At 41.5% G+C, this 27,755-nt stretch overlaps 1 long non-coding RNA gene and 1 pseudogene across 1 annotated transcript in view; both read left to right on the top strand.

Annotated features, from left to right (window-relative positions):
- The first annotated feature begins 323 nt into the window (after positions 1 to 323).
- Positions 324 to 6,306, top strand: LOC140628523 (centromere protein V-like protein 3; annotated as a pseudogene).
- Positions 6,307 to 11,671: 5,365 nt separating this feature from the next.
- The window catches only part of LOC140628746 (uncharacterized), a 43,148-nt gene continuing 27,064 nt past the window's right edge, over positions 11,672 to 27,755 (top strand). Inside the window, exon 1 of the long non-coding RNA XR_012026731.1 lies at positions 11,672 to 11,904. This is a non-coding gene — a long non-coding RNA (uncharacterized lncRNA). The remainder of the gene's footprint in view (positions 11,905 to 27,755) is intronic.

Genomic DNA, 27,755 nt, shown 5'->3' with positions numbered 1-27,755 from the left:
CCACATTGGGCTTCCTGCAAGAAGCCTGCTTCTCCTTCTGCCTGTGTCTCTGCCTCTTTCTCAGTCTGTGTCTCTCATGAATAAATAAATCATTTTTTAAAAAAAGAGAAAAGGCAAATTATAGAATGGGAGAAAATATTTGCTAACCATAATCTGATAAGGGGTTAATATCCAAAATATATAATGAACTCATGTAACTCAATAGCTAAAAAAACGTAACCCAATTAAAAATGAGCAAAGGACTTGAATACACATTTTTTCCAGAAAAGAAAAATAGGCATAGGTAAATGAAAAGGTGCTCAACATCAATAATCTTCAGGAAAATGCAGATGAAGACTCCAATGAGATATCACCTCACACTTCATACAGTATTAGCAAAAATTCAAAAGGTAAGTAGTGATGAGGGTATGGAGTAATGATAAGGATATAGTGAACCCTTGTACATGGTTGGTAGGAATGTAAGTTGGTGCAGCCATTATGGACTACAGTATGGAGGTTCCTTGAAAAATTAAAAATAGGACTCCTATATGATCTAGCAATCCCCCTTCTGGGTATATATCCAAAAGAAATAAAATAACCATCTCAAAGATATAGCTATACTTCCATATTTATTGTAGCATTATTTACAGTAGCCAAGGTCTGGGAAAAAACCTAAATGTCCATCTAGAGATGAATAGATGAAAAAATGTGGATACTTATATACAATAGAATATCATCCAGTCTTTAAAAAGAAGGAAATCCTGCACTTGGGACAACAGGTTCATCTGAACCTGGAAGTGAAATAGCTAAGTGAAATAGCTCAGACACGGAAAGACAAATATTCCATAATGTCACTTATATGTAAAATCTTAAAAAAAAAAGGGAGAAAAAAGTTTAACTTATAGTAACAGTCTGTTGAATGGTAGTTACCAGAGTCTGGGTGGTAAGGGGAAAAGGGAGATATTGATCAAAGGGTACATGCTTTCAGTTATAAGATGAATAAGCTATGGTGATCTAATGTATAACAAGGCAATTATAGTTAATAATAATGTGTTATATACTTGAAACTTGCTAAAGGAGTAGATCCCAACTGTTTGCATTACCCACAAAAAAGTTAATTATGGGAGGGGATAAGTATGTTAACTAGTTTGATTATGGCAATCTTTTTACAATGCATACATTTATAAAAACATTACAATGTATACCCTAAATATACATATTTTTATTTGTCAAAAATAAATAATGCTTTAAAAAAAGGAGGGTAAAAAAAAAAAAAAAAAACCTGAACTGATATTTGAGCACTTACTACACCACAGTGGAGATGGAATTTTCCATTTGATTTCAGCCAAGTTAACTACTTACCAAAAATGGGTAACATATATAATCAATAAATATTCTGAAAATAAAACTATGTCATAATTTAAATACATTTTAAAAACATAAGTAATAGGTATTAGGAGTATGATAGAGGAAATAGAGGATGTGGGCATTGATGGGGGGCACCAATCCAAGATTCAGATAGGGAGCCATGAAAGTTTTCCTAAAGGAAATGAGATCTAAGCTTAGACTTGAATGAAACATGAAAGAGGTATAACACACAAAAATAAACTTAAAATGGGTGAAAGACCTAAATGTGAGACAAGAATCCATCAAAATCCTAGGGGGGAACATAGGCAGCAACCTCTTTGACCACAGCAACTTCTTGCTAGATATTTCTCCAAAGGCAAGAGAAACAAAAGCAAAAATATTGAGACTTCATCAAGATAAAATGCTTTTACACAGAAACAGTCAACAAACTAAAAGGCAATCTATGGAATGGGAGAAGATATTTGCAAAAGTCTTACCAGATAAAGGGCTAGTATCCAAAATTTATAAAGAATTTATCAAACTCAACACCCAAAACCAAAAAATTCAGTCAAGATCTGGGCAGAAGACACGAACAGATGTTTATCCAAAGACATACAAATGGCTAATAGAAACATGAAAAAACTGCTGCACATCACTTTCCATTAGGGAAATACAAATCAAAACCACAATGAGATATCACCTCACACCTCTCAGAATGGCTAAAATGAACAATCCAGGAAATAGCAGATGTTGGCAAGGATGCAGAGAAAGGGGGAACCCTCGTACTGTTAGTGGGAATGAAAACTGGTGCAACCACTTTGGAAAACAGTATAGAGGTTCCTCAAATAGTTAAATAGAGATACCCTACAACCCAGCAATTGCACTACTAGGTATTTATCCAAAATAAACAGACATAGTGATTCCAAGGAACACATCCATCCCAATATTTATAGCAGCAATGTCCACAATAGCCAAAATATGGAAAGAGCCCAAATGTCCATTGACAGGTGAATGGATAAAGAAGAGGTGGAATGAATATATATGTATACACACACACACACACACACACACACACACACCATGGAATATTACTCAGCCATCAACAAGAATGAAACTTGTCATTTGCAAAGATGTGGATAGAAATAGAGGGTTTTAGGCTAAGTGAAATAAATCAGAGGAAGACAAATATATGATTTCACTCATATGTGGAATTTAAGAAACAAAACAGATGAACATAAGGGAAGGGAAGGAAAAATAAAATAAGATGAAAATAGGGAGGCAGGGATCCCTGGGTGGCGCAGTGGTTTGGCGCCTGCCTTTGGCCCAGGGTGCGATCCTGGAGACCCGGGATCGAATCCCACGTCGCGCTCCCGGTGTATGGAGCCTGCTTCTCCCTCTGCCTGTGTCTCTGCCTCTCTCTCTCTCTCTGTGTGTGTGTGTGTGACTATCATAAAAAAAAATCTTAAAAAAAAAAAGAAAATAGGGAGGCAAATCATAAGAGATGCTGAACTCTAGGAAACAAACTGAGGGTTGCTGGAGGGGAAGTGGGTGGGGGAAGGGATCAATGAGTGATGGGCATTAAGCAGGGCACTTGATGTAATGAGTACTGTGTATGCAACTGATGAATCACTAAATTCTACCTCTGAAACTAATAAAAAAGAAAGAAAAAGAGGTATAAAAGTGTAAGGGGCACCCAAGAAAGTAGTTATTAGGACTCCCCACATATGAGAGCCAGTCCTCTTTGGATATTTCTCCTTTGAACCCTGCCTTTTGTTGGGGCAGGATTTGTAAGAATCTGGATGAATAACCCACCACTCTCAAATACAACCTAGATTCCAGCTTATTTATCACACTGGGATAAAACTCCCCTTTTCCCCATAGGACACATCTATCCCAATGGGTCAGGTTCTGGCTATGGGAAGGCTTGGCAGGGGGAAGTCTGATCTCAGTCTGGCTAAGACAATAGAAGTACCTTTGGCAAGTCTGAGAGTGAAAATGCCCAGGGTTTGCTAGCCTCTGGGACAAGAAATTATGGTAAAATGTAAAAACACTTCCATATCCTAATCCTTCCATTAGTTTATATGGGAAAGGGGACTTTGCAAATGTGAATAAGTTAATGATATTGACATGAGGAGGTTATCTTGGGCGGTCCAGATGGTTATAATGTAATCAGAAGGGTCCTTATAAAAGGTAGGCAGAAGGTCCAGTAAAGAGGAGACATGCCAAGGCACCATGGGATGAGACAGAGGGAGGAAAAGGGAGGGAGGGGGGCAAGGGAGAGAGAGGAGGAAGAGGAAGAGAGAAGAGGAGGAGGAGAGAAAGAAGAGGGGGGATGGGGTTAGAGAAGAGAGGAAAGGGGGAGAGAGGGAGGAGGGGGGGAAAGGGGAATGGAAGAGAGGGAGGAGAGGAGGGAGGAAGGGGAGGAAGGGAAAGAGGGAGAGGGGAGAAGAGGAGAGAGGAAGGAGGGCAAGGAAGGAGAGGGAGGGGGAAGAGAGGGGCAGGCTAGAGAGGGAGGAGGGGAAAAGAGGAAAGAGGAGGGGGAGGGGGTATAGTGTGGAAGAGGGGAGAGAGTGGGAGGAGAGAGAAGGGGGAAGGGGAAGAGGTAGGGGAAGAGGAGAGAGGGAAGGGGGAGAGAGAGGAAAGGGGGAGTGGGGGGAGGGGGAGAGATGGGGGAGTGGGTCAGATTATCTAGATCATATCAGCTTTATTACTAACTTCCAGTGGGACCATGGAAAATTCTGACCATCTTGTGTCTCAGTTCCCTCATTTGAAAAATAAACTTAGTAATACTTCCAAATGGTCCTCATTTGTGTTCCTAGAGCCCCCTGCTCTTTTTATTTATTTTTTTGGGTGAAAGGCACAGATATTTTTCAGGATTACACTGATAGAATCAAGAACATGAACTCAAAGATAAGTGGAATTGTCACTTCACACATATAAGGATATGGCTTTCTCTGGTATCCTGTTTCTTCTTTGGCCACTCATCTCCAGTCCATCCCAGTATGTAGCTTCTTCCTTTGTGTCTCTACTTTACATTCTCATAATACCCCTAAAAGACTGATAATTCTTCATGGTAAACCCTTTCATGTAATTTATCTGTTTGCTATACACTAAAAATTGAGATGCTTTAGGAGAAGGATCAGATTATGCGGGCTTTTTCCCATCCAGCATCCAGAATACTTCCCAAATCTTAGCATAGAAGAAAACTAAAAATAAATCTAATAAAAAAATTTAAAACTAAGGAAAATATTGGGAAACGAATTTAGAAATAACATAGATATAATAAATCTAATTCTTTTCTGCTGTATTAAATACTTAAAATATGTTCTTGAATTTACTGCCCCCTACACTCGAAATATAGTGTATTAATTACCTTTTTCTCATAGAAGATTACTGGGATTCAGAAAACTGCAGGGTCATGTCAATGGTTCCAAGGCAGGTATGTGTAACAAACTGAGCAAGGATATAGGCAATCTCCAGTGTCTACAGACCATGTTAAAAAAAATCTCTTAGGAGAAGGGGCTATGAATACAGCTTACCAACATGTTATCCCAATAAAGTTATTTTAGGGTCAGGGGAAGGGTCTTTTGGCCTCATTTTTAACAAGTGGGCAACCGTGGTAATGCAGACAAAAGGGTAGCCCCAAAAGTTCTTAGAACCCAAGCACTCCCCTGGACTTCCACCCCCCATCCCCCCACCCTCTGTCCTCCAGCCAGCACTGCAGGGTGACAGCTTAGCCAGATTTACATTTATGGCTGAGGATGCCACACTCAGGATAAGGAATAGGACTGCCCCCCAACCGCACAACAGAGTGACCCAGGGATCCCTGCTCCCGGTTCTCCCCGCTGCCCACCTCCACCCTCACCCTCACTACAGCTCACCAGCTCAGCCACGGGTCCTGGCGCCTGGCGCGCACGGCTGCCTGTTAGTCCAAGCCAGGGTCAGCAGCTTGGCTGTGGCAAAGAACACGGCTGGAAGAAAGCCAGCAGGCCAGTGAAGAGGGCTACAAAGAACACTGCCATATACTCCGCCCTAGCGCCCTCCCAGTCCCTCAGTGAGCTGGACCTGGGCGCGCAGCGGTAGCGCCGGGAGACGTTCAGGAAGCGGCGGGGCCTCATCGGCGAGGGCGCCGCCAAGTTCCTGCTGGACACCTTCGAGTACCCCGGCCTGGTGTATCGCACCGGCGGCTGCCACTGCGGCGCGGTCCGCTTCGCGGTCTGGGCGCCCGCAGACCTGCGCATGGTGGATTGCAGCTGCAGGCTGTGCAGGAAGAAGCAGCATCGACACTTCCTCGTCCCGGCCTCGCGCTTCACTCTGCTGCTGGGCGCCTAGAGCATCCTCACGTATCGGTCCCACACGCACCCGGCGCTGCACAGCTTCTGCAGCAGGTGCGGCGTGCAGAGTTTCCACGCATCTGTCTCTGACCCCGGCATTTACGGCGTCGCCCCGCACTGCCTGGACAAGGAAACATTTTTACTGGAGGTAAAGCCTACAAACACGTGGAGGCTCCCTTACTATCCTAGCAGTACAGGCTCAGCTTTAAACAATTAATCAAATTTATCATTTAAGTGTTCTATGTTTATGGCTCTAGACGCATGTGCTCCAAGTAAGCAAATCGTGGTTGTTAAATCTGTTTTTAAGGATTGCCCTGCAACCTCAGTTTTCCAATGGGTTAAAAAAAAAAGTTGATTCAGTTTGTACAAAGTCTTCTTGTTATAGGAAAGGGGGTGATGATTTCCAGCCTCTTCACACAAGTGCGCTGAAACCAAAAGTCCTCATTTGTGGCCATTTTTTTTTTTTTTGCAGTATGCTAAAATCAATATAAGGCTATGATTTAAAAAAAAGGCTATGATTTAGAAATAATATGGTAAATTTCGGAGAGACAGAAAAGATGAAAGTCTCAGCTAGAGCAGAAGTGAGGTGTGTAGGGCTGGGGGTGATTTCATGAAAGGCTAGAGTCACTATTTAACTTTAAAAATCTTGTATGGGGGCGCCTGGGTGGCTGAGTTGGTTAAGCATTTGTCTTCAGCTCTGGTCATGATCTCCGAAGGCTCCTAGGATGGACTCCCCTGTTTGGCTTCCTGCTCAGCGGGGAGTCGTCTTCTCCCTTTCCCTCTCTTTTTGCCCCTCCCCCGCTGCTCTAATGGCCTCTCTCTCTCACTCTGTCTTAAATAAATAAATAAAATCTTAAAAAAATAAAGATCTTGTGTGTATGTTATTTTGAGAAAATTAGTCTAGGTAATGCATTTTATATAAAAATAGTATATAGAAATTCTATGTAGAAAAATACATTATAATCAGCTTAATTTCAGGAAAATTAAATAACTGCTTAAACGTGCATACAATTCCTAAAAGTTATTGCCTCCCTTTTTTTTTAGTTTTTGTTTTAATTCCAGTTAGTTAACGTACAGTTTAATATTAATATTAGTTTCAAGTGTAGAATTTAGTGATTTAACACTTCCATACATCATCCAGTGCTCATCACAAGTGCACTCGTAATCCTCATCGATTTAACCCATCCCCCACCATCCTCCTTTCTGGTAACCATCAGTTCCGTATAATTAAGAGTCTGTTGCTTGATTTGTTTCTCTTATTTTAACCTTTATTTGTTTTATTTCTTAAATTCCACATATGATATTGAAATCATATGGTATTTGTCCTTTTCTGACTTATTTCGCTAAGTATTATACTCTTTACCTCCATTCATGGCATTGCAAATGGCAAGATTTCATTCTTTTTACGGCTGAATAATATTCCATTGTAAAAGTATACCACATCTTCTTTATCTATTCATCAATAAATGGACACGTGGGCTGCTTCCATACCTTAGCTATGGTAAAGTAATGTTTCTATAAACATAGGGGTGCATATATCCCTTTGAATTAGTGTTTTTGCTTTCTTTGGGTAAATGCCAGTAGTGCAATTGCTGAATCATAAAGTAGTTCTATTTTTAAATTTCTGAGGAACCTCCCTACTCTTTTCCACAGTGGCTGCACCACATTGCATTCCCACCAGAATGCACAAACATTCCTTTTTCTCCACATCCTTGCCAACACCTGTTGTTGTTGTTTTTTTCTGTTGTTGATTTTAGCCCTTCTGACAGATGTAAGGTTGTCTCTCCCTTGTTGATGTTAATTGTGAATATTTGTAAATTAACACGTTTTACTCTTTTTTAAAAAATATTTTATTTATTTATTTATTTATTTGAGAGAATGAGTATGAGCAGGGGGAGAAGCAGACTCACCACTGAGCAGGGAGCCTGATGTGGGACTGGATCCCAGAACCCCAGAATCATGACCTGAGCCAAAGACAGATGCTTAACTGACTGAGCCACTCAGGTACCCCACACATTTTACTCTTGATTCCATCAGGTTTGCGTATTCATTAACTTCAGTAATAATGAGAAAATTACACTTGGCTAAATTTGGGATAAGCAATGCAAGAGGAAATTCCTATTTCCCAAATGAAGAAAATCAGGCTTAGAGGATTAACTTGTTGAAAGTCATACACAAGGATGCCTGGGTGGCTCAGCAGTTGAGCGTCTGCTTTCAGCTCAGGATGTGACCCTGGGGTCTGGGATCAAGCACCACATCCTACTCCCTGCAAGGAGCCTACTTCATCCTCTGCCTATGTATGCCTCTCTCTGTCTCTCATGAATAAATAAATAAAATCTAAAAAAAAAAAAAGAAAAAATCTAAAAAAAAAAGAAAGTCATACACTAAGTAAGTGGTGGAATGGGGACAGTCACCCAAATCTATCTGAGGTCAGCATCCATGTTATTTATAGTAGTAACTCTCTCTCTGTTTCCTGGAATACACATCTTCTGATACCTACCCCTTTGTCAGAAAATGGTGTGATTCTTTCACTGGGCTTGGGAACCAAAATTTCTGTTGAATACACAAGGAAAGTTGAATAATGTCATCCCATTCTTTTAATGGATCACAAATCCCTAAAACAATAAAAATGTTGTTTAGAAGCTAGAAGAAAAGATAGAAATCTTCCAAATTTATTTAATGGAGTCCAACCCCTGATTCCAAAACCTGGAAGTCATAATATTCTATACACATAGAGAAATATGGATCTATTTTGCTTATTAACATAGATTAAATTTTTATCAATAAAGTTTGAATAAAATTCAACAATATGTAAAAATCTACCATACCCTGGTATTTTCCTGGTCATGAGAGCATGGTGTAATATTAGGAATATTTTAACCTTTTAACAATCCATTATACCAATAAGACAAGAAAAATCATATAATCATCTTAAGTGCTGAACAAAGAATTCGATAAATTCAAACTGCAGTTTTTCTTAGTTCTTGTTCAGTTCTTGATCTGTCATCAGCTGACAGAATAATGTAAAAATTCTGTACTACTATATATGTATACTTATCTAAAAGTCTTGGGACTAAATATTTCAGAATTCATACACCATACATTCTATAAGATCCAGAGCAGGATCTGGAATAATACTACTACATCTAATACAACAATATTTCTGCAGTGAAACATATAAATAATCACTAAGGTATATAAAGATTGCAAATAGCTTCATGCCAGTTCAGGTCAAATTTTATGGGCAAATGAGTCCAGGAAATTAGTTATCAAAACATTTTCAATTTTAAAATTGCCTATAAGGGATTGTGAGTCTGAAGTATATGTCCATTCTTCTTGCCTTTTATAAGGTTTTTCCTTTTACATTAGCTTTTATTTGTCAATGAAGTAGAACATATAAAAAGAAGAGTACATAAATTATAATAGGCAACAACTTGATGATATTTTACAAAGTGAAAACAAGCAAGCACCCTATGCACCCTAATATTTATAGCAGCATTATCAACAATAGCCAAATTATGGAAAGAGCTCAAATGTCCATCAATAGACGAATGGATAAAGAAGAGGAGGTATATATGTATATACAATTGAATATTACTCAGCCATCAAAAAGAATGAAATCTTGCCATTTGCAAGGACATGGATGGAGCTAGAATGCATTATTTTAGGTGAAATTAGAGAAAGACAAATACCATATGATCTCGCTAATATGTGTAATTTAGGAAAGAATATAGTTGAACATATGGGAAGAGGGAAAAGAGAAAAAAGGAGAGAGGGAAACAAACCATAAGAGACTTTTAATGATGGAGAACAAACTGAAGGTTGATGGAAGGAGGAGGGCAGGGGAGGAACTAGATGGGTGATGGGTTTTAAGGAGGGCACTTGTTCGGATGAGTGTTGTACATAAGTGATAAATCACTAAATTCTACTCCAGAAACCAATATTGCACCATATGTTAACTACCTAAAATTTAAATTAAAAATAGTATAAAATACTATTATTAAAAAAATCAAAGTGAGAACATGAATCACCAAGATTAAGATATAGAACATTACTGGAACCCCCAGAAACCTATATTATGCCCTCATCTAGTCATTACACCTGACTTAACCACTATTCTGACCTATGACACTATATATTCATTTTGCCTGTTTTAAAACTTTATACAAACAGAATTACAATTGGTTCCCTTCACCCACTATTATGATTTGGTAATCTGTTTATATTTAATGTATATAGGGATATTTGCTTGTTTCGTGTCTGTATGTCTACCATGAGTAGAGAACACTGTATTCATTCAGCTGTTGATAGATGTTCAGATTGTTTCCAGTTCATGACTATTATCAATAATGATGCTGTGAACATTTTTATTCAGGTGTTTTGGAGAACATGTTTGCAATGCTGTTTGATACGTACATGGATTGGGTGGTAGCCAGAATTCTATGATGATGACCAGTGACCCTTGTCTTTGCACAATCTCCTCCCATTGGGTGCGGATGATGAGCTAGCACTCCCATGATTATGTGAAATTATATAGTAAAAAGGATTTTTCAGGTGTAATTAAAGCCACAGATCAGTTAACCTTAAGATAGGGAGATAGTACCTGGTGGACCAGACCTAATCAGGGGAACACTTACAAGGGCAGAGGCCCCACCTGAAAGAGAGATTGGAGCCATTCGCAGGTATTCACAGGGAGCCACATGGTGAGGAACTGAAAGCAGCTTCTGGGAGAGGAGTACTGTCCCCGACTAACAGCCAGCGAAAGAAAGGGGCTCAGTCCTCTAGCAGCCAGGAACCGAATTTAGCTGACAACATGGATGTGTTTGGAAGGGACTCTTCCCTTTAAAAACTTCCAGAAAAGAGCACAGCAAGTCCACTGCCATCTCACTCTGGCACAGACTTCTGACCTGCACAACTGTGAGCTAGTAAATGGGTGTGATCATCTATTCCACAACAACAGGATACTAATACAGATGTTGGTACCTGAATGTGGGGTGCCACCATTGCAAACAGCTAAAGATGTAGGCGTGGCTTTGGAACTGGATGGTGGGCGAGGGCTGGAGGAATTTTGAGGTGCATGCTAGAGAAAGCCTAAGTGGCCTTAGAGAAAGCCCTGATTGCCTTGGACAGACTATTAGTAGAAATCAGCTGAATTTCCAAACTGCTTTGGACTCTTAACTCCTCTCTGCCTTTCATTCCCATCCTCCTGCCCCATATTAAATCATAATGTTATAGGCCTGTCCCAGCACTGTGTGTCAGAGTAAAATTGTTTGTCACTTTAGTGTCACTAGGGCCAGTTGGAAAGGGATTGTGCCATGGGAGTTGTACTGCATGGATTTTACCCAGAAAACTCATCTATGCCTGATTTAAATGACTGAGATGAGATTCTAGACTTTGAGCTGATGAGATTTCAGTGAGCATTTGGAATTGAGCTGATGCCATACTACTATGAGAAATTTGGAAATTGTGGAATGGGATGAATGAATTTTGTATGTGGGACAGACTGGATCCCTGGGGGCCAGAGGGCCCACTGTCCTAGGCAGAATTCTAAGATGATTCCTTTTTTTTTTTTAATCTAAGATGATTCCTAATGACCTTTGACCTTGTATAATATGTAGTGTTCACTTCCAGAGAGATTAATCTGTGTCGGGGTGTTTGGAGGGATGAATGTGGCAAGGAACTATGAGAAATCTCTAGGGGATAAAAATGGAACTAAATGCTGTCAATACCCTAAATGAGCTAGGAAATGTGTTCTTCAAAAGAGCCCCCAAAAAGAAACACAGCCTGGTTGTCTTAAATCAGCTTGGGTTGCTATAACAAAATACCATACACTGGGTGACTTAAACAAAAAGCATTTCATTCTCACAGTTCTAGAAGCTGGCAAGTCCAAAATCAGGTGCCAGCAGTTCGATGTCTGATGAAAGCCCACTTCCTGGTTTGCAGATGGCCACTCTCTTGCTGTAACCTCACAGGCTCTGTTCTTTTTCATCTCCTTATAAGGGCACCAGTCCCATCATGGGGCCACACCTTCAGGATCTCATCCAAACCCATTTACCTTCCAGAGGCTTCATCCCCAAATACCATCACAATGGGGATTAGGGTTTGAACTTGCAGACTGTAGAGGACACAAACATTCAGTCTGTAGTAGCACTGGCCAACTGATTTCTCAGGCTGATTTCACCTTGTAAAACCCTGACCAGAGAACCCAGCCATGCCACTCATGAACTTCTGAAACTACAGAACTGTGAGCTAAAAACAGACACTGTTTTAAGCCACCACGTTTGTGGTAATATAGTATGCAGAAATAGAAAACTAATACAGATGGAGTTGCTGGGTTACAGAAAATGTATAAACTCAGCTTTGATACTGCCAAACAGTTTTCCCCCACAGAAGTACTGACACTCCCACCAGCAGTTAATAGTTCCAGTTTCTATTTTCTCCAACTTTCAATATTGGTAGTGATTTGGGGTATCCTGGGAGATGTTTATAGATATTTCATTATTTCAATTTGCATATCCTTGATGACTGAGTTTGGGCAATTTTTATTGGATGTCCCATTTTGTGAAGTACCTGTTAACATTGTGCCAATGTTTAATTGCATCTACTTTTTTTCTTCTTCACTTATTTTCTTCTGTATGTAAGATATTTGTTGGATGTATGTAGGAAGACTATATGTGAGTGTATGAGTGTGTGTGTATAGTCTTCTGGAACTAGTTTTTGTGTATAAGTTGGCCAAATTAAATTTTTTCCATATGGATGGATAGCCAATTAGTCCAGCTCCACTTACTTTAATGACTATCCACTGCATTAGTACATTTGTTGTAAATCAGGTGACCATATATATGTGACCATATATGTGTCTGTGGGCTCTTTGTTCCATCAGTCTATTTGTCTATTCGTGTACACGAATCACATTATCTTAATTATTTTGCCTTTATAATGGGCCATGTAATCTGGCTGTGAAAGTCCATTAGATTTCTTCTTGATGGCTTTGGCTATTCTTAAATCACTGATATCCAAAAATATTTTGGAATCAGTTTACCAGTTTTCATTTACAGAATACCAGCTGGAATTTCAACTGGGATTATATTGACGCCTTAGAACATTTTGATAAGAAATCTCTTTAATTTTAATAATATTGTCTTCTAATCCATAAGCATGATATATCTCTGATTCACCTAGGTCTTCTCTAATTTCTCTCAGAAGTGTTTTTTTTTTAAAGATTTTATTTATTTATTCATAGACACAGAGAAAGAGGCAGAGACACAGGCAGAGGGAGAGGGAGATGCAGGCTCCACGCAGGGAGCCCGATGTGGGACATGATCCTGGGTCTCCAGGATCACACCCCAGGCTGCAGGCGGCGCCAAACCGCTGCGCCACCGGGGCTGCCCTCTCTCAGAAGTGTTATGCAGATTTCTGGGCAGCAATCTTGTGATTCTTTTTTCTTTCTTAAGATGTTTTTGTTTTGAGAGAGACAGCAGAGTGATAGAGCATGTGCACACACAAGCAGGGGGGAGGGGCAGTAGGAGAGGGAGAAGCAGGCTCCCCACTTATCAGGGAGCCCAACTGTGATTCCTTTTTTTTAAAAAAACATTTTATTTATTTATTCATGATACACACACACACACACACACACACACACACACACACACGAGGGGGAGACACAGGCAGAGGGAGAAGCAGGCTCCATGCAGGGAGCCTGACGTGGGACTCAATTCTGGGTCTCCAGGATCAGGCCCTGGGCTGAAGGCGGCGCTAAACCGCTGAGCCACCCTAGCTGCCCATGAGCCACCCGGGCTGCCCCTGTGATTATTTTATTAGATTTGTCCCTAGTGATGTTTTCTGATTCTATAATAAAAGGCATAACATTTTTTCTTCATAATTTTTATGCTAATATTTAGAAAAACTACTCAATGTTGTAATATTAACCTTATATCCAGCAATTGTACAAATTCACTTATGAATTCCAACATGATATATAATTTTTAAGTAATTTTATGTAAGCAATTTATATCTTATTTTATTTTTTATTTTTTTATTTTTTTGGTAAGAGCGGAGAAACCTTTCTCTAAAGACCCCAAGGCATTTTACATTTATACCTTATAAACTACAACTGGGAAACATCCATTTGCAAAACAGTCACTGGAGTGGTAGTGAGATTACCATGACCTGGTTAGTCAAACATATTGCCCTTTATATATTAGAAATGTTACATTATGATTATGATGCCCACAACTTTTTAAAGCAAAATATATAAATATTTAGAAATTAATGCTTTTAGTAGAGTGTTGAGAATCAGGTCATAGAGGAGATGGATTGTTATTTGTAGAATATTCCTCCATGTAAAGGAATTGAAATTAAATCTTTTTTTTAATATTTTATTTTTTTAATTTTTATTTATTTATGATAGTCACACAGAGAGAGAGAGGCAGAGACACAGGCAGAGGGAGAAGCAGGCTCCATGCACCGGGAGCCCGACGTGGGATTCGATCCCGGGTCTCCAGGATCATGCCCTGGGCCAAAGGCAGGCGCCAAACCGCTGCACCACCCAGGGATCCCGAGGAATTGAAATTAAAATTAAGTTATATAAGTTCTTTTTTAAAGATTTTTAATTTATTTATTCATGAGAGAGAGAGAGAGAGAGAGGCAGAGACACAGGCAGAGGGAGAAGCAGGCTCCATGCAGGGAGCCCGATGTGGGACTCAATCCTGGGTCTCCAGGATCATGCCCTGGGCGGAAGGCAGGCACTAAACCGCTGAGCCACCAGGGCTGCCCAAGTTATATAAGTTCTTAAGCAATGACTAAAATATTTCATGTGAAAACATCTGTAGCTTGATTTTTTTAATGAATTAATTTCAAAAAGCATCTTTTTGCTGTTTAAAAAGCATAAGATCATCATAGAAAATACACATATCAAATTTTTAATAATAGTTATCAATCACTAGAAAGATTGTGATTTAAATTTTGTCTTGAACTTTTCTGAATTATCTAAATGCACTACAGCAGAGTTTGTCAAACTGGACAGCTTTGGCATTTTGCATCAGATAACTGCACGTTGTTAGAGACTCTCCTATGCATTGAATTAACTGAGAGTATCCCTTTCTTCTGCATACTAGATGCCACTAGTACCTTTCCCTCTCTCCAGACATTTTCAAAATTCCCCCCAAGGGGCAAAATGCCTCTGGTTGAGAAAAACTGCACTATAGTGAATGAAATTCTAATATATGTAGAGAGCTTGGTAGATAAAAAATACAGAGATGTAAATATAGATCAGTAGATATACACCATGTACTTTTTGTATACCAAAGATATTTTCCCATGGTATTAAATTTTTTTTCAAAAACATCCTATAAAAGCTGTATGTTTGGGGCAGCCCGGGTGGCTCAGTGGTTTAGCGCCGCCTTCAGCCCAGGGCGTGATCCTGGGGACCTGGGATCGAGTCCCACGTCGGGCTCCCTGCATGGAGCCTGCTTCTCCCTCTGCCTGTGTCTCTGCCTCTCATGAATAAATAAATAAAATCTTAAAAAAAAGCTGTATGTTTATTCAATGGACACCCAATATCCTATTGCAAAGTGAGATTGTTTCAGATTATTTTAAATAAATAACACTATAAGAATCACCTCTGAGCATATAACATTGTAAGTCTATGAATATTTTATTTTTAAAAAATATTTCTTTGAGGAGATCCCTGGGTGATTCAGTGGTTAAGCGCCTGCCTTTGACCCAGGACGTGATCAGGCTCCCTGCATGGAGCCTGCTTCTCCCTCTGCCTGTGTCTCTGCCTCTCTTTCTCTGTGTGTGTCTCTCATGAATAAATAAATAAAATATTTTAAAAAAAAGATTTATTTGAAGGAGAAAAACAGAAATAGCAAGAGAACACAGGGAGAAAAGGGAGAGGTAGGCTCCCCACTGAGCAGGGAGCCTGATGCAGGGCTCAATCCCAGGACCCTGGGATCAAGACCTGAGCCGAAGGCATACACTTAACTGACACAGCCACCCAGGTGCCCCTAAGTTATTTCTTTAGAATTAATCCCCAGAAGAGAAATTGTAACATTAAATGGACATGTTTAAGACTTTTAATTCTTTTTTTAAGGTTTTTTGTTTGTTGTTTGTTTGTTTATTTATTTATTTATTTATTTAGAGAGAGCAACTGTGTGTGCAGAGGAGAGGGAGAGAATCTCAAGCAAACTCTGTGCCGAGTGTGGAGCCCAATGTGGGGCTAGACCCCATGACCCTGAGATCACAAACCGAGTTGAAATTAAGAGTCAGCTTAAAACACAAACATTAAAATTGTTTTAAAAGTTCAAACAAACAAAAAGAAATAAAAGTTCAAACAGCTGTACTTTTTAAAGAAATATGCTCATTGAAAATATTTGGAAGATAAGGTTGAGAGAATAAAACTCACCCTTCCAGATATTTTTTCTATGAGCACATACATACACATACACTATCTCTAAACAAGAGCACAGAGAAAGAAGGATAAGGCCCTGAAGACACACCAACGGAGCTAAAGAAGAGAATTTAGGGACTTCCTTAACATAAAGTTTGAGATCTTTAGAGAAGAACAAATCAATAAACAGAATGTCTATTATATGACTCCTTTATATATATTTTTCTATGTATACATTATTTTTCATGTAAAGGATATATATAAAAGGATATATGTATGTGTGTGTGTGTGTGTGTGTGTATATATATATATATATATATATATATATATATATATATATGATATATAAAGAAAACAAGGATAGATGAGAGTATTTTAATTATTACTAAGTTAGGATCATGACTAAGGCCCCTGAGATCCCAGAAAAGAGTAAAGAAAAGATCTCAGAGAGTAAATTGAAATGACTCCCAAGAGGAAACTGGACTTATGAAACCAGTGAAAGGTGACCTATAGAATTAAGAGAATGGCTATAAGGTGAGGTTGGTTCATAACCCTAAATGACTGGGACAAGTACAGAGGGTATAGTGGCCAATATGGTCAGAACAGGATCACCAATCTCCACTGTGTCCATAATCTGCAAGCCTTCCCTTTTCAGGAAGTGGGACCACTGTCTGCCCAGATACTGTGGCCAAAATCTAGGAGTCATCACAGATTGCTGTCCTTCCCTCATGATCTCACAGATATTTAAGTTTTCCCAGCTGAGGTCTCAGATAATGACATCATAGAGCAGAAACAAGCCATTCCTGCTCTACCCTTTCTGAATTCTAGCTTTATTTAATCCATGAATATAATTAAATGTATGTTGCTCCACAATACTATAGAATGGTAGATGACCAGAACACATTCATTTATTCTTCATTTTAAGTCCATCCTTACTTCATCATTATTTTCCACATTGTTTTTATTCAAGTTCCATTCTATCCTTCATAATCTTGTATTCCATATTCCATTCCATCTTTTTATGGTATTTCAAAATCTATAGTATTTCATAGTCCATTTATTTTAGGCCATTGCTTATTTTATTCCATTTTATAGTCTTTCCTATTTCAATTTCCTTCTATTTACTTATTTCACATGATACTCCATTCCTTTTTCTTTTTTTTTCATTCCTTTTTCATATAACATTATATTTTTCTGTTATTCCATATGCTATTATATATTTATTTCTATTGGGCATTCCATTCCATTTTGCCATTATATTTCATTCCATTTCAATCCCATTCAATTTCCCATTTCACCTCCACTGCAGTCTCCACTTCATCCCATTCTGCATTCCTTTTCAAATCTTTTCCATTCTATATTATTTAACATTCCAAATACCATTCCATTTTTGAGTTGTGTTTCAGTCCAGTTACTCATCCGTCCCACTTTGTATCCATTCTACTCTGCGAAAATTGCTATAACAGCAAGTTTCAGGAGAACCAGTTACCAATATTTTTTATCAAAGAATCACAGGTGTGTATGGCCTGTATCAAGAATTTTCTTTTTTTTTCTTTTTATTTTTTTTTTAGAATTTTCTAGGAATTTATTCACAGTGAGGTCATATTTGAGGATATGGGTAATTTTTAGCAAAAAGGATATGTCTCACACTAATGTGTTTATAGAGTAAAAAGTTGGGAGACGTGTTGATCATTACAGCAGTATTTGAAAATGTAAGCTTCCTCCATAAAAGGAATATTTTGTAGTTAACTGGCTTTGTGGAAACCTATTTGTTATGGGAAGTGTCTTGTCTAGACCCAAAAACAGGTTACAAAATAGTACGTATAAATAATTCCATTTTATGAAACAATAACTACTAATTATTTTTAAATGGCCACTCTACCAAAAATAATTAAAACATTACCAATATTTACCCATGGATATGTGGGAATTTAGGTTCTAGTTATCCTAGTTTAGGTTCACTTTGCTTTTCTGTTTTGGTTTCTGAGTACACAGTAATAATTTTTGTAATAGTGACTAAAAATTAGTGTCTAAATATTAAACTCTAAGTCTGTGCATCACAGCATAATAGAGAACTGTAGCCAAGAATGGAGACTGGCTCATATAAATTAATATACATGCATCAGTGGATTACTATACAGCCCATACAAATGATGATGTATATTTAAGGACCATGTTATCTTTAATTCGGGCAACTCCAGCTCAAGCCTCAGGAGATAAGGCAGGGGGAAACATGTTACTTCAAATTCCCCCTCTGGTACATGGCAGCAGTGCTGAACATCCCAAGGCATGACAGAGTGAGCCCCATCCATTTCTTGATTTCAGGCGGCTTTTAAGACTCCAGCCGGGAGGCGTTCTGGGACTGTCGATTCTGGAGTCACACATGGGCCCAGTGTCTTGACTGGATTCCAGGAGGGACACTCAGCACAGAGGTATCTCCTGTTGGCCAGTGTGGTGTTTCTTTCAAGCCACTGCTTCAAAGTTTAAGCACCAGAGTGATGCTGACAAGCTGAACTGATTTGGGGTGACTCAAATTGTTTATACAGACAGCATCGCCGCCCCCACCCCTTCCCTCGACACACACACACACACACACACACACACTCTCTCTCTCTCTCTCTCTCTCTCATAGGGGTCAAGGTATGGATGGGGAATTCACATCGTGGAGCCTGCAGTAGCGACCCCCCACAATAGTGGAGCACTATTGTGGTTTGGCGCGCGGGAGCTAGGTTGGCTCGCCCCCTTTAAGACAACAGTCATGTGACAACCAGCCGGCCAATCAAAAGCAAAAATCCGACCAGGGCACGCCCATCCTCCTCACTGCTTCAGCCAGAACTCTACCTAGGCAGCCATCTGCAGCCACGCTTTCGAGTCTCTGAGCGAGAATCTAGCATTATGGCCACCCCATTGTCCAAGGAGAAGGCGCAGAAGCAACAGCTGGGTGAGGTGCCCCCAGGGCCAAAGAATGAGGTCGCCCTTGCTCCTGGCGATGCCTGCGGGGTCAGCAACCCCGATCCCGGTGCTTCGGTCCCCTCGGTCTCGAGCGACCTGTCTCCATCAGGTGGTGGCGCCCTGCACAGCGGCACAGCAGGTTCCTCCGCCTCCGCCCTGGCTGCCGTGGGTGCTATTTCGATCACTGGCGAGGGCCCATGGCTGCCCTTTATGGGCTGTGTGCCAGAGAGGGAGCGAGCTAACCTCCAGGGTGGCCACAGTCCCCGCGCCGAGCTGAAATGTGTGGTGCCTGAGGCAGGCCAAGGTCTCCAGACCTCACACGCGGGCAGCGTGGCCACCATGGTGCAAGCTATGAGGGGTGTGGGCCCCGCCAGCGGGCCTCCGACCCAGGCCATTAGCCCAGGGAAGGGCCATGGGAGGGAGCTGACCAGCCACGAGGAGACTGCTCAAGCTCAGAAGCCTCCGCGGCGGCGCTGTCTGTTTCCTGGGCCTCAGTGCCCCGTGCCTGTGCCACCATCTTCTCCGACGTCTCAGCCCCACGGCCGCCGCCGTTCTCGGGCTTCTCTGTGCGGTCTCGCATCCCAGCCAGGCCCTGCCCTCCGAAGTCAGGCCAGACCAGGCCCAGCTCTCCGCAGTCAAGCAGCCAGGCCAGGCCCTGCAGTCAATAGTCGTGGCACCCCGCCAGGCCCCGCCTTCCATGGCCATGCTTCCGGGTTGGGCCCTGCTCTTCGCAACCGTACATCTGCACCAGGCCCTGCTCATCGTCGCCGTAGTGCATCCGCACCAGGCCCCGCTCTTCACTCCCGTGCATCTGCGCCAGGCCCTGCTCTCCAGCATCGCCATGTGCCTGGGTCGGGCTCAGCTCTCCGCAGCCACCGCCATGCTTCTTCTACGGGCCCAGCTCTCCGCAGCCACCGCCATGCTTCTTCTACCGGCCCAGCTCTCCGCAGCCGCCTCCATGCTTCTTTGCCGGGCCCAGCTCTCCACAGCCGCCGCCATGCCTCTTCACCGGGCCCAGCTCTCCGCAGCCACCGCCGTACTTCTTCGCCAGGCCCAGCTCTCCGCAACCGCCGCAGCCACACATCCGTGTCGGGCCCTGCTCTCCGCCGCCGTACTTCCGCGCCGGGCCCAGCTCCCCAAGGTCGTGCTTCCGAGTCAGGTCCTGCTCTCCGCCACCGCCGTGCTTCCGCGTCGGGCCCTGCTCTCCACCGCCGTGCAGCCGCGCAGGGTCCAGCTTACCGCCGCGGTGCAGCCACTCCAGGCTCTGCTCTCAGCCGCCCTGCTTCCAGTAGCCGTGCATCTGGGCCAGGCCCTGCCGTCAATAATCACGCCAGCCCACCAGGCCCTGCTCTCCGCAGCCGTGCATCCGGGTCCGGCCCTGCCCTCCGAAGCCGAGCCAACCAGATAGGCCTTGCTCTCCGCAACAGCTTCCCGACTCCAGGCTTTGTCCTGCGGAGCCGCACCATCCTGAGGTCATCCCCTAGAAGCCACGCCTCTCTACCTGTGTCTGCTGGCCTGAGTCCTCCTTCTTCCTCTGGGTTAGCCTTACGAAGGCTAGTCTGCCAGAGTAGGTCAAGCTCTCCTAATCCTGAGGCTCCAAGCCTTGCTGCCCAACCTCATTGGCATGCAGTCCGTATGCGTGCCTCCTCTCCGTCACCTCCTGGTAGGCTCTTTCCTTTCTTTGAGCAGTGTGGTGGGAGTTCCTCCTCTGCCTCCGGGTCTCCTGGCCAGAGCCCCTCCTCTTCCTCCTCCTTTTCTTCCTCTTCCTCTTCTTCCTCCGCCTCTTCCTCCACTAATTTTTCTGGCCAGAGCCCCTCTTCCCCTACGTTTTGTGGCTTGGGCTCCATTTCTACTCCTAGTCCTGCAAGCCTGAGGCGTGCCTTGCTGCCAGAGCTTGATGCCCTGAGCCCTCTTTCTGCGGAAGAGCAGGCTGAAACAGGGAGCATGCCTTCCTCCCCTACACGTCCAGTGGTGTGACAGCCGCAATAGGAATTAGCATGCACCCACTAACCTGAAAGGGGTGCCTGTTCTGCAGTTACCTGTGAGGTTTACAAGTGTTCTAGCTATTAACCAACATAATTTTGATGCTATTGTTTGGAGACGCAGTTTTAAAGCCTTTCCTTCCCATAATGGCACTGCCTAGCACTTACTTGCTATTGACCCTTGATTCCAGGCCCACATTTTCCTCAAAGAGGCCTGCTTTTGCCCCTGAGTTGAGATTTCCCTTTTCCATGTTACCTTTAGATAATGAAATTTTTGAATGAATAAAATAAAAATGTTGACTTCATTTTTAAGATGTAGTGTTTTTTTTTATGTCCAAAAACCTGGATCCTACATCTGATTTAGAGGATTAAAAAAAGTTGTTAGCATGCTAGCTGAATTCTTTGGAAGGGAGAGGGAATAAAATATTCTAGCAATCATTTATTTCTACTATCTAAGTGCATTTTGTCCAGGAAATTCCCATTTATGTGATATATACCCTCTTACCATAGGTGATTTGCAAACTTAGACAAGAAAAGGGAGCAAAATTCAGCCCAAGGAGGGGTGATGGAGATATCCAGGGTCAGGAAAGAGAACATGATTGTGTGTGTGTGTTGGGGAAATACTCCCCAGATGGAAGTAGGGAGTGCCGGAAAGAAGTCTCAGAAAGGAGGAGAACAGCAAGAGTTAAGAGTACCAAGAGGAAAGGTTTCAGTTTCTAGAGGAAAAAAATTGTATACTGGGAAGGGAACTCCTGAGGTCTGTGTGAGGGAAAGCAAGGTCTGGGAGGGTGATTCAAGGTTAATAATCTAATGAAATAAGATTTTTAGTGAAAAATGTGTTAATGAATAATCTCATTAAAAAATAATTGTGACTGAATTTGTGAGCAGGTATGTAAGGGTGTGTGTGTGTGTGTGTGTGTCTGTGTATGTGTGTATAGATCTATTTGGCAAGAACTGGATGGACATGCACCATCATTTTGTGAATAGGATATATACAGTTTTTGGAATAATTAACGACATGGTCTTTTATGTACTACATTTTACACCTTGATAATATTGCTAGTTCTGTAATGAAATTCAGCTGTTTTTTAAGAAGTTGTGGAAACACAGTGGGGGACTACAGGAAAGGAATGGAATGAAAAAATAAACCAAACCAGTAAAAGGAACTCCCTCTCCTTACTTTGCCAGATTTCTCTTCTCTTTGCTTTTCTAGTATAAGGCCAAATCTGGCATAGACTTGGCCAAGAAGGGCCCTCTTTCTGGGGCCCCACATATTAGAGGTTTCTGCCTCTAATATGTGGCCATCTTCTCTAATAACAGACCATCTTCATGCTGTATTCGGACTACAAAGCTAGGAATCCACAGAGACAATGGTATGCCCACCAGGTCCCAACACCCTGCAATTTTTGTGGAAAATATTTTAGGTTCCCTTATTCCCCAAGGCTGCTTCCAGATTCTGTAAGGCCCTATTCTCCTAGGGAAGGGAGGTCTAGGCCTGTGGAATATATACTCTTAGGCCTGAAATGTTGCCAGGAGGCAACTGTAAAAGCAAAGGATATGCAAAATTTGATGTAGACAGGTGTTCTCAGGGTTGGGTGGAAGACACCTCTTGTCATAAGACATAGCTGGCAATGGGAAGAGATGGAGGTCATGGGCCTTAATTTGTACTTTAGCCACTGCAGATGTTAGTGACTGGCCTGTATATATAATTAGCTCTGTAGACTAGCCCCAGAGAATTAGAGACCCCCCATAGATACATATCTAGGAAGCCATACCTTGTCCCTGGAGGTGGCTCTGACCACACAGCATCCCCTATTTATCTCAGATATTGAGGGAATCATTAGTTCAGGTACTAGGTCTGGTTCCTTCCTATAGTGAGCTGGCATTCAGTGGGCTAAATAAGAGATGCCACTACCATACTGCATGCTAGTGTTTTAGGAGATATCTGGGCAGTTGGTGTGCTTGGGAGTGGACCTTAATCCAATGTCCTTAACCCAAGCTCACCATACCAAAATCCATATACCCCTATTGACTACAGGCTCTTCTTTTGACCTTTGGTCCTTCTAATGCTCCCTCTTTATGGAAGTACCAAATGCCATCACAGAGTAGACCTCTGTACTACAAAATGTAAAGGGTAATTTTTAAAAATGTTTATTATGGGATCCCAGCAGTTTAGCGCCTGCCTTCGGCCTAGGGAGTGATCCTGGAGTCCTGGGATCGAGTCCCGCACCAGGCTCCCTGCATGGAGCCTGCTTCTCCCTCTGCCTGTGTCTCTGCCTCTCTCTCTCTCTCTCTCTCTCTCTGTGTGTGTGTTTCTGATGAATAAATAAAATCTTTAAAAGATTAAAAAATACATTACAGTGTATGTGTACACATGAGAGGGGAGTGTGGGAGGGTGGGTAGGGCAAAGGGAGAGGAAAGCAGGCTCCCAGCAAGCAGGGAGCCCAACCGGCAAATGGATCCCAGGACCCAGAGATCATCATCTGAGCCAAAGGCAGACACTTATTACTTTTTTGGCAACATATGACACCATTGATCATTCTCTTTTCTTTAATGCATGTTCTTCCTTAGTCTTTAAAGTCTCTTTGTGTTCACCCCACTTTCTCCTAGACTTTTCTCATTTTCCACACCTCTTAAGTATTAGAATATCCAAGGCCTCAGTTTTTTGCCTATAAATATATATATATTTACTTCCTAGGAGATCCCATCTAGTTTCATGTCTCTAAATATTGTTTTAAGCTGGTGAATCAAAATATTGTATATCTATTCCTACCCATCCACTTGTACTCCAGTTATGGATAGCCAGCTACGTAATTGACTTTTCCATTTGAGATGTCTAAAAGGCATAACAAACATTGGTAATAGGGATTTCTGTCCAGTAGAAAGAACATTAGCCACACATGTAATTTATCATTTTCTACTAGCTAAATTAAAAAAATGTATAAAGGAACACATGGAATTAATAGTTTCCTTAATTCCATCTATCCAAAATATTATTTCAATATAAATTTAATCAATATAAAAATTGAGATATTTTATTTTCTTACTAAATCTTCAGAAGCTGGTATGTAATTTACACATACAGTATATCTCAATTCTGACTAGGACATTTCAAGTGCTCAAAATAGCCACAAATGTGGACATCTCTGTACAGCAGTTTTAAACCTTCTTACTTCCTTAGTCTCTCTTGTTCATTTCCTATTGAATTGTGATTCTGCCTCCAGTAGTTTCTCCTAATTGTGGGCTCCTGTCAAGAGAAGCCTGAGGTGCCAGTTTTAAGAGTTCACAAAGGCTCTGATGCTTCTAGCACCTCTAGTGCCTCTTGAGCTGGGCCCCCTGTACTCACCTGATATAAAAAACTCTGAGAATTTCTGCTGATCTTTCTGGTGAGTTGTTTTGTGGTTCTATTTGCAAGTTAGGCAGATGCTATTCCAGCACTTCTTTTTTCCTTCTGCACAGACACTGGAACCATGTAGGTAACATGACTGTTGGTGACTTGTCCTCATATACTTGAATTTGGGCGTTTTAAGGGATGTCTTATAACCTAGATTTGCTGAAAATATTATCTATGGATTCTGGTTTTGCTCTTGAGTTGTTCTGTTTTTATGTGTTTGGAAAGATTGAAAAATTATATAGCCACTGCCACCACCATCTTCTGAGAACCTTTTTCACCAAGTGTCCTTCCTCCTTGAAAAACATGCCACCTCCTCTTTAGGTGTTGTCCCAATATCTATTAATAACAGTGTGTACAGTCAACCCTTTCATGGCTCTCAAAGGAACACAACAGGAACCATCATCTGTACTAAACTGGAATAAAAGGATAAAAGAACTACATTTAGGAATCAGAACAAAAAGGATTGGGAATTCCACTAAATATATTTATAACTAAAGGAAATATTTTGGGTAACACATTTCTAAGGCTTTTATTTTCTCACATTACTTTGTTGATTCACAAAACTGGACCCTGTACACAGAAGGCCAGCAGACGGCAGAAAGGGGAAGACCACTCCATATTGGTAGGTGGCAGTCTTAATAAGCAAGGGAACTTACATATGAGGCTTGTATTGGGCAGCCACAAGATGAGTAAATCTCCTTACCTACCCACAGGAATCTTAAAAGTTTATTTAGAGTCCTGAACTGGGTTCAGTTGCATATGCTGACAGGATGGTCTTGACAGCACATTCCTTGGTCTTCAAGGCTGCGTTCTTGAAAACAGCTCCAGTTGTGGGAATGGTTGGCAAAACGTGTGTTCTAAGGATGGAGAGGGGGTTAGGGGTTGGGGGGTAGGACCCTCTGATTTCCCAGGACAACCTCATATGTCAGCCAGTGGTCTCTTGATCTCCAAAACACTTATTTTTTTAAGATTTTGTTTATTTGAGAAAGAGAGGAGCATTGATAGGAGAGCACAAGCAAGGAGGAGAGGGAGAAGCAGACTCTCCACTGAGCAGGGAGCCTGACACAGGGCTAGATCCTTGACACAGGGATCAACCTGAGCCAAGGTAGACACTTAATCGACTGGGCCACCCAGACGCCCCCCAACAAACTTATTCTTGAATAATTCTACAGATGACCAAAGACTAAAACAAGAGATAGACACTTTTACTGCAACAATTCTTTTTTTTAATAATAAATTTATTTTTTATTGGTGTTCAATTTACCAACATACAGAATAACACCCAGTGCTCATCCCATCAAGTGCCCACCTCAGTGCCCGTCACCCATTCACCACCACCCCCCGCCCTCCTCCCCTTCCACCACCCCTAGTTCGTTTCCCAGAGTTAGGAGTCTTTATGTTCTGTCTCCCTTTCTGATATTTCCCACACATTTCTTCTTCCTTCCCTTATATTCCCTTTCACTATTATTTATATTCCCCAAATGAATGAGAACATACAATGTTTGTCCTTCTCCGATTGACTTACTGCACTCAGCATAATACCCTCCAGTTCCATCCACGTTGAAGCAAATGGTGGGTATTTGTCATTTCTAATGGCTGAGTAATATTCCATTGTATACATAAACCACATCTTCTTTATCCATTCATCTTTCGATGGACACCGAGGCTCCTTCCACAGTTTGGCTATTGTGGACATTGCTGCTAGAAACATCGGGGTGCAGGTGTCCCGGCGATTCATTGCATCTGAATCTTTGGGGTAAATCCCCAACAGTGCAATTGCTGGGTCGTAGGGCAGGTCTATTTTTAACTCTTTGAGGAACCTCCACACAGTTTTCCAGAGTGGCTGCACCAGTTCACATTCCCAACAGTGTAAGAGGGTTCCCTTTTCTCCGCATCCTCTCCAACATTTGTGGTTTCCTGCCTTGTTAATTTTCCCCATTCTCACTGGTGTGAGGTGGTATCTCATTGTGGTTTTGATTTGTATTTCCCTGATGGCAAGTGATGGAGAGCATTTTCTCATGTCCATGTTGGCCATGTCTAGGTCTTCCTCTGTGAGATTTCTCTTCATGTCTTTTGCCCATTTCATGATTGGGTTGTTTGATTCTTTGGTGTTGAGTTTAAGAAGTTCTTTATAGATCTTGGAAACTAGCTCTTTATCTGATACGTCATTTGCAAATATCTTCTCCCATTCTGTAGGTTGTCTTTGAGTTTTGTTGACTGTATCCTTTGCTGTGCAAAAGCTCCTTATCTTGATGAAGTCCCAATAGTTCATTTTTGCTTTTGTTTCTTTTGCCTTCGTGGATGTATCTTGCAAGAAGTTACTGTGGCCAAGTTCAAAAAGGGTGTTGCCTGTGTTCTCCTCTAGGATTTTGATGGACTCCTGTCTCACATTTAGATCTTTCATCCATTTTGAGTTTATCTTTGTGTATGGTGCAAGAGAGTGGTCTAGTTTCATTCTTCTGCATGTGGATGTCCAATTTTCCCAGCACCATTTATTGAAGAGACGGTCTTTCTTCCAGTGGATAATCTTTCCTCCTTTGTCGAATATTAGTTGACCATAAAGTTCAGGGTCCACTTCTGCGTTCTCTATTCTGTTCCATTGATCTATGTGTCTGTTTTTGTGCCAGTACCACACTGTCTTGATGACCACAGCTTTGTAGTACAACCTGAAATCTGGCATTGTGATGCCCCCAGCTATGGTTTTCTTTTTTAAAATTCCCCTGGCTATTTGGGGTCTTTTCTGATTCCGCACAAATCTTAAAGTAATTTGTTCTAACTCTCTGAAGAAAGTCCATGGTATTTTGATAGGGATTGCATTAAACGTGTATATTGCCCTGGGTAACGTTGACATTTTCACAATATTAATTCTGCCAATCCATGAGCATGGAATATTTTTCCATCTCTTTGTGTCTTCCTCAATTTCTTTCAGAAGTGTTCTATAGTTTTTAGGGTCTAGATCTTTAACCTCTCTGGTTAGGTTCATTCCTAGGTATCTTATGCTTTTGGGTGCAATTGTAAATGGGATTGACTCCTGAATTTCTCTTTCTTCAGTCTCATTGTTAGTGTATAGAAATGCCACTGATTTCTGGGCATCGATTTTGTATCCTGCCATGCTACCAAATTGCTGTATGAGTTCTAGCAATCATGGGGTGGAGGCTTTTGGGTTGTCTATGTAGAGTATCATGTCATCGACGAAGAGGGAGAGTTTGACTTCTTCTTTGCCAATTTGAATGCCTTTAATGTCTTTTTGTTGTCTGATTGCTGAGGCTAGGACTTCCAATGCTATGTTGAATAGCAGTGGTGAGAGTGGACATCCCTGCCGTGTTCCTGATCTTAGGGGAAAGGCTCCCAGTGCTTCCCCATTGAGAATAATATTT

Source organism: Canis lupus, chromosome X (genome assembly GCF_048164855.1).
Source record: "Canis lupus baileyi chromosome X, mCanLup2.hap1, whole genome shotgun sequence".
NCBI lineage: Eukaryota > Metazoa > Chordata > Mammalia > Carnivora > Canidae > Canis > Canis lupus.
This window is presented reverse-complemented; position numbering and strand designations above follow the sequence as displayed.